Source organism: Oratosquilla oratoria, chromosome 25 (assembly GCF_046742065.1).
Source record: "Oratosquilla oratoria isolate Oo_2021 chromosome 25, ASM4674206v1, whole genome shotgun sequence".
In the NCBI taxonomy this organism is placed as follows: Eukaryota; Metazoa; Arthropoda; class Malacostraca; order Stomatopoda; family Squillidae; genus Oratosquilla; species Oratosquilla oratoria.
In genome coordinates, this window is record NC_134801.1 from 49,875,175 (window position 1) to 49,883,263 (window position 8,089).

At 38.2% G+C, this 8,089-nt stretch overlaps 1 protein-coding gene across 3 annotated transcripts in view; it reads left to right on the top strand.

Annotated features, from left to right (window-relative positions):
* LOC143038940 (carbohydrate sulfotransferase 1-like) overlaps nucleotides 1–8,089 on the top strand; it is a 166,971-nt gene that overhangs the window by 10,935 nt on the left and 147,947 nt on the right. For 2 of the 3 annotated variants that reach the window (XM_076208736.1, XM_076208737.1), the window contains exon 1: nucleotides 2,690–3,440. The gene's annotated coding sequence lies outside the window, so the exon portion shown is untranslated. Of the gene's footprint in view, nucleotides 1–2,689; nucleotides 3,441–8,089 lie in introns of those variants that run through there. The other variant, XM_076208735.1, reaches the window with a different exon arrangement.

Genomic DNA, 8,089 nt, shown 5'->3' on the forward strand with positions numbered 1-8,089 from the left:
GTCCGATCCTGTATTCTGATGAACGAATACAGTGATCCTGATGAACAGATGAAGTGGTGAATTATCCAATCCTGTATCCTGATGAACGGATACAGTGGTGAATTGTCCGATTCTGCATCCTGATGAACAGATACAGTGGTGAATTGTCCGAATGTATTCTGACGAGCGGATACAATGGCGAATTCTCCGGATTTGTATCCTAATGAACGGATACAGTGGTGAGCTGTCTCGCCTGTATTTCTGTCCAATTCATATCCTGGTGAACGGAGACAGTGATGAACTGTCCGGTGAATTAGGCATGATCCTGGTCCACTTGCAACACATTCAAAGATTCTCATCCAAGCGGCTTGTTAATATAATCTATTGTCTGTCATGAATACCTCTGATCTGCACTATAAATATAAAGTAGTTTCCAATGATATGTCTTATCGGATTGTGTTCACCTCGGTTGCACCTTTTTGATAGTGAAATTGCCAAGAAACGGTGGCACCTTTGTAGTGTTATCGAGAGCCAAGTGTTCAGGACACTGGGGTTATAATAAACTTATACACCAGCCTTTGTACCGTGACATTGGACACTTGTTATCTTAACCATCTTTCCTTGGCGATTTTATTCAGCTGATGTAAACTCACTTCGTGACGAGATTTGTCCACTATATTTCGATGAATCTGTTTGATAAGTTTCGCAAGGTCAGCCGTTATTTGATCTGCTATCAGATGATTTCACGGTCAAACCCTGCATACAACAGTTTCTCTTGGTACATACATATACCAAAGGCTTTTTCCCTCTTACAAGGGAGGTATCCAAAGTCAAAGGGCATAAATCCACTCCCACCCATTTCATTCCCACCCACTCCACTCCCATTCACCACCCCTCCCTCCCTCACTCACTCTCATTTTGGCTCTTCCTGGATGACGGGTCATCCCTGCATCTCGCCCATCGCCCTGGGTCAGAAGCAATGCAGCAAGACACAGCACATACACGGCAAGGCCGCTTCATTTAATTGGTGACCCATCTTTCCGTTCCCTCTCAGTAAAAAAACAAAACAAAAAAACAAAAAACAAAAAAACAGCAGAAATCGAAAGGATTCCCGAGTGAGGTATCTAGACTGTGATCGTCTTTTATTGTTTCATTCTTGGTTACCGCTAAACAATTTGATTTAGTTGAGCAAATCCCCAACTATCGTCTTTCACCACAGTTGTAGTCCTCTGTACAGATTTTGTCGTCAGACAATTTTATTACGCCTAAAGTTTAGACACTATTCCGGGCAGTGTCTCGATTAGGGTCGCCTTCAGACCATGAGTTACCCAACCTTCAGAGAGTGAATTAAATAGTCTGTGGGTTCTTATGGTCAAACCCATAGAGTACGCAAAAGTATTCCAGTAGACAACCACGACGCCCCCCCCCCACAAAAAAATGAAATAAAATAAAGTAAAAAAAAAAAAAAAAAAAAGATAAAATGAAATGAAATAATGTAATAAAGATAAAGATGACCAATACCTAAGAGAATATAAAAGAGAGAAAATATAAACATATGTATAAAAAAAAAGAAAAAAGAAAAAATAATACACATACTTGTGCTGCGTCATCCCACGTACCATTACGCTCCGTCATTGTCGCGTTTGGTATGTAAGCAATATCTATAGCCACAAAGTTGAAAATGTCATTATATCAAATGCGTCATGCGACCTTTCAGGACTCGCACCGGGTCTCCACATCTTTCCAGTATGGTGTCATTTCTTATATATTTTATTCTGGCTAACATCAAGCGATTTTATTCGCCTAGTGGTAAGTAGGATTCCCGGGTTGCGGTGAAGAAGCATCAATGGAATTCATATTCATTACATTACGATCCATTTCTGGATGCTCGCTGGCCGAGCGGATTAGAGCGTCGCTACTTGCGGCGGAGGTCGAGGTGACGGCGGTTCGAACCCTGCTTCCAGCGAGTTGGACCAAGGGTATGGTTCATTCAATTCCATGCTACAAAGTTCTCTGTAAGGGGCACCGTCCTAATCTACTGATAAGGGAATTCGCGACGTTAAACCGAATCATTATAAACCGAATCACGATCCATTTGTGACGTCATTGTTAAAAGCTCGGGATAAAATGTGGTCTTGATCATACGCTAATGTCCCTCAACTGAATGAAGTCTTTTGGTGCCAGCGTTTTGGCGCCAGCCTTTTGGCGCCGGCGTTTTGACGTCAGCATTTTGGCGTCAGCGTTTTGGCGCCAGCGTTTTGGCGTCAGCGTTTTGGCGTCAGCGTTTTGGCGTCAGCGTTTTGGCGCCAGCGTTTTGGCGCCAGCGTTTTGGCGTCAGCGTTTTGGCGTCAGCGTTTTGGCGCCAGCGTTTTGGAATCAGCGTTTTGGCGTTAGCGTTTTGGCGCCAGCGTTTTGGCGTTAGCGTTTTGTCGTCAGTGTTTTGGCGTCAGCGTTTTGGCGCCAACGTTTTGTCATCAACGTTTAGGCGTCAGCGTTTTGGCGTCAGCGTTTTGGCGCCAGCGTTTCGAGGAGTTTACGGTGCCAAATGCACGAGTGCCAGGTTCCGAGTGCCAGCTGCAGGTGTCGAAACAAATTCCTTTCTGAAGAATATTTGTATCTGTTAAGAAAGATGAGGGAAACTGTCGGATTGAATTTCGTAAAGAATGAAAAAAAAAAAAGAAGAAGAAGAAGACAGCATTCTCTTGTTTATTTACGTCATTAAAAAAATGCAACTTCCAAGAAGTGTTGTTGTTTTAGGTAGAGATAATTTTGCACAACTATAGGCGACAAATCATAGACGATATTTCTATATATTTTTTATTGTTATTACTATTTTTTCTAAGTTTGGGGGGTGTTTTCTCCCAAAAGCTTAACACCTTTTGACAGTATTTCCTTACAAAATGACTGCCGTTGGGGATCTACTCAATGCCCACGTGGTAACGATACAATGTCGATACCTAGCGCAACATAACGGTACGGTTGATTGAACGATAATCTCAGAGTTTATCAGTTTATCACGTACGATAGCCAAAGAAATCAGCTGTACGGTGAACGATATTCTTCACTGTTTCATATTCTTTCGTATGCTTTTATCGCCGACTATACTTATGTAATGCATCTTCCCTTCCACATATAGAAAACTTTAAGTGACATTTGTTCTTACACCTAGAAAACACTGAAGTGACATATATTCCAGTGATGTGCACTAGATACTACTGTATATCCTGCTAGTATCATCAGTGTAATACAAACCACATTTTACTTGAAATGTCTCCGTTTTCTGAACTACACAAGAGAATGTGTTAGACTCCATACTACTACAAGGAAATGTGATTTATGGAACCGTCTTCATCATGAGAAGAAGCTTCAGCGGACATCGAAGTGACGTCATATCTGATGTCTGAAGCGGACTCTCATTGTCACGGACAAATGACATGACGCCGTGACACACTCCTGAACAGGTAAGTGTAGTATGTGATTTATTTCCCTTCGTGTTCTTGATAGCAGTCTCACCATTAACTACCAGGTCGTAGTCCAGGTCGTTTCTTTTGTACGGTCTGGCTGGCTCAATGCTATCGTCTTTGCTTCATAATAAGCAGTCGCTAAGGCAAAGGTTCGAGTCCTTGCGGTGGAGCTTATTTCCATTAACACACACACACACACACACACACACACACACACACACACACACACACACACACACACATATATATATACATATACATACATATATACATACATATATATATATATATATATATATATATATATATATATATACATATATATATATATATATATATATATAGTGTGTGTGAAGTCCCGGCAAATAGATTAACAAGCTCTGCTGCTGGGACTCGAACCCTTGGCGCTCGACCGCTTACCACAAAGCAGCTTGGTACAACGGTAGCGCCCTTGGTTTGTAGTAAGCAGTCGCACAGGGTTCGAGTCCCACTGGCATAGCTTGTTAATCCATATATATGTATTAATGGAAACACTACAGTAAGTTTTTTCCCTCTTATAAGAGGGATGGCCTGGCCAAGTCACACCCTTTTGTTGTCCTTTATCTTATCTTCTTGTGGATGATGGGATGACATCATCCCTCTCTCCCGCCCACTGCTCGGGTTAGAGTCAATGTAGTAAGGCACAGCACCTCCACATGAGGGTCCGATAGCTGAAGCTGGTTTACCCCCACCGATTCATTGCGTGGCGACCGTCCACCCAACCTCACTCTTGTATGTATAAAGCAAACAAGAAGTTCCTTCGGCCGCGTCAATCTATTATTCGTTCATAACACTTTCCATTCAGACCTGTCGCTTGGCCCTCTTCTTTCTTAGCGTTCCTCGCGCGCGCGCACACACACACATACACACACATACATACACACACACACACACACACACAGACACACATACACACACACACACACATACATACACACACACACACACACACACACACACACACGCACACACACACACACAGACACACACACACAGTTATAGAAGAGGCCTGAAAAACAGCTTTCCACACACAGTGGTGGATGTCTGGAACAAACACACACACACACACATATACGCACACATACGCAGTCACGTGTGTGCGTGTGTGCAAAGGATATCATCTAACATTATCAAGTATACTATATATGTAGTAGGGAGTATCAACATCACACCATCAACTTTATATATGTGTAAAGAGAGATATTAATTTTTGTAAAAAGAGGATATCAAGCTTATGCATGTTTCATGGGGGATATAAATATTATATAAACATATTTATTTTCAAAAATGTTAATATTTAGAAATATAAATAGCCAATTCTCCCTACTGGGAGTCTAAAACTTTTAAATGATCGATATTCAGAGTTAAATTTCTAAGATCTAGATAATTTCAGATACCAGAAACACTCTCTAATATCCTTGTGTATTATCGAAGGACTTTTTCCTTCCGAATGCTAGGGATTTCCGAATTCTAGAAATCCTCAAAAGAGAGAACTATCTTCGTTTTGAGTGGCTACAGGTTTAATGTAAACATGGTAGATCTTTGACATATATAGTTTATGATGTCACTACAGACACGCCTCGACTTACGAACGAACTACGTTCCGAACGGCCGTTCGTAACTCGTAACGTTCGTAAGTCGATACTCAACATAATTCTAAAGGCACTCAAGTCTACTTGCATAAGTATGATGTAAAGTCAATATATGTTTTCTTTTCCTAAAACATATTACTAATATGTACACAAATAAAAAAAATATTTGTACTTTAATATTGGATACCTTTGCAACTGGTAAAGTGGGCTTGAGGCTTCGTTCGTATGTCTGAAAGTTCTTAAGTCGAATGTTCGTAAGTCGAATGTTCGTAAACAGAAAATTCGTAAGTCGAATGTTCGTAAGTCGAATGTTCGTAAACCGAAAGTTCGTAAGTCGAATGTTCGTAAGTCGAATGTTCGTAAACCGAAAGTTCGTAAGTCGAATGTTCGTAAGTCGAATGTTCGTAAGCCGAAAGTTCGTAAGTCGAATGTTCGTAAGTAGAGGAGCGTGACCGAGGAAGTGACGAACCACTAGTTAACGTTCCCGTCTCAAGTCTTTGTTTTCATTTCTTGATCTATATCTTCCCTAAACTTAAATACTTTTTTTTAATCTGTCTCTTATTCTTTAACCCTTTTAATGCTATTTTCGAGTTGTGTGTCTGTTGTACTTTATGTCAGTTGGTTTTATTCAGCCAAAGAAAACCTATTCATAGAAGGAGTTATTATTGTAATTTTTGTAGAGGGACTGTATAACCTCGTTCATTGTTTGTACCGAGCAAAACGCACCTTAGACCTAGAAGATAAACATAATTTCTCCAATCGCCGGTTGAATTGATTAAATGTAATACACCTTGAAGCTGTACAGATATTTGATGAACGCCAAGGTAAGATGTGTAACGCCTTATATGTATCTATTTACTTATATATTGTCTCTGATTTGATTTCATCGTTTATTTATTTTCATCCCAACTCTTTATTGACTAAAAGGTCTTCTGTCAGATTACCAGAGACATATCATATCTAAGAGTGCTTCATAAACATTATTATATTTGTGAAATACTTGGAGGGAAATTGTTGAGGGGATTTGGGTAAATGTGAGCTCTCGGTGTTATATTTGCGCGTCTATTTGCAAACATTTTGACATTCATTATTTCGTTTTTCCTATCTGAAGTTCTTTAGCCTTAGAGTACAGGTTTGGTGTTTGGATTATATATAAAACCATCCGAGCAAAAAATGTAATGGACTCATCATACTGAAGGGTTTAAATGAAATCATCTTACTTCCTGAAGCTTAATATAATTGTCTGGCGTCATATATATATATATATATATATATATATATATATATATATATATATAATATATATATATAATATATATTATATATATATAGATCACTGGTGAGAAATGTAACACATTTGTAAATCACAACTAACACCACAGTTGAAAGAAAGAATGAGTTGAATAAGCAAAAATATATATTGCAATTGCTAACTGCCATCCTCTTCAGTAGTACTATTGAAGAGGATTGCAGTTAGCAATCGAAATATATAGTTTCGCTTACTCAGCTCTCTTTCGTCCGACTGTGGGTGTTAGTTGTGACATATATATATATATATATATATATATATATATATATACATGTATATATATATATATATATATATATATATATGTATATAACTATTATTATGAAAAACTAAGATGGAACTGGAAGAAGCTAAGCACCACAAGTGTTGCCAGTAGCAACAAACTCCACCAGGCAGCAGTCTAGTACAGTCCAAAAATGTCTTAATGATCCTCAAACAAATGAATTTTCAATTGCATTGACATGAAACCATGGTTCATCTTTCCTGAAAACCCCGAGTCAGTTGATCCAGCCCTTTGAAAAAAAAAGAAGAAAAAAGATCGAAGAAAAGTAATGCTCTCTTTGGTTCCATCTTCACGTAGATGTTGTGTTCCCCATACACCCAAGAGAACGTACAGGGAGCACATACACCCAAGAGAACGTACAGGGAGCAAAGTCGTCCCTTATTGGTTGTGCATTAACCAATAGGAGTCGCGGGGTTAAGTGCTATACGTCTGTGGGACGGGAAAATTTGTCCGTATCTTACCGTTCTCTGGACTCTTTCTCAGAATACTCTCAAGCTGAGTAATCCCTTCAAGTTACATGAGAAAGTTTTCATTGTGACCTAGATCTGGGTACACTAATTGTACCATCAGGTTTGCAACTATAGAGTAACAACATTGATCGTTGCATGACACGCAGAGCTGGGGCACATCATAATCAATTCCTAGATCAGATAAAGCGTATGACTGTTCAAAGTGAAATTAAAGTGAAGGAACAAATCCACCGTCAATATGCCCGTTTGGTTTTGAGAGCTGCTGTCTCGTAGATGAATAGAATAGCCTGGCGGCAGGTACAGTCAAAGGAAAAGTGCCGTCAGATACGGAAGGAGTTGACTGAGGTAAGCTGGGACTCCTTCAATACCGAAAGGTTCCACAGAAACGAAGTAAAGTGTGCCCGGCAGCGTGTTTACAAAACCTTAAAAAAAAAAAAAAAAAAAAAAAGAGAGAAAAAAAAAAAAAAAAGAAAAAAAAAAAAAGATAAATAAATAAAATATATAAAATAATAGTTATAAATAAATAAATGAATAAATAAGTAATAATAATACAATAAATAAATAAAGTAAAAAATAGATAAAAATAAAAAATAAAATAAAATAAAATAAAACAAGATAAAACAAAATAAAATGAAATAAATATATAAACAAATAAAGAAACAAACAAATAAATAGATATATAAACAAATAAATAAGTAAATAGAATAAAATAAAATAGATAAATAAATACACAAATAAATAAACAAAAAACGAAATTACAGCCCTTGTGGTTGTGTCCGACTATAGGACGCATTTGCTAACAATAACAACAATCTATTTCTGTTTCTTCTTTTGCTTCGTCAACAAACAAAATGAATAATACTTCAGTGCTATAAGCTTCATGGGTTCATGATATTTAACATAAGCTCTTGAGTATCAGTTTTGGAGTGTTCTATATCAAATGTTTTCTGACA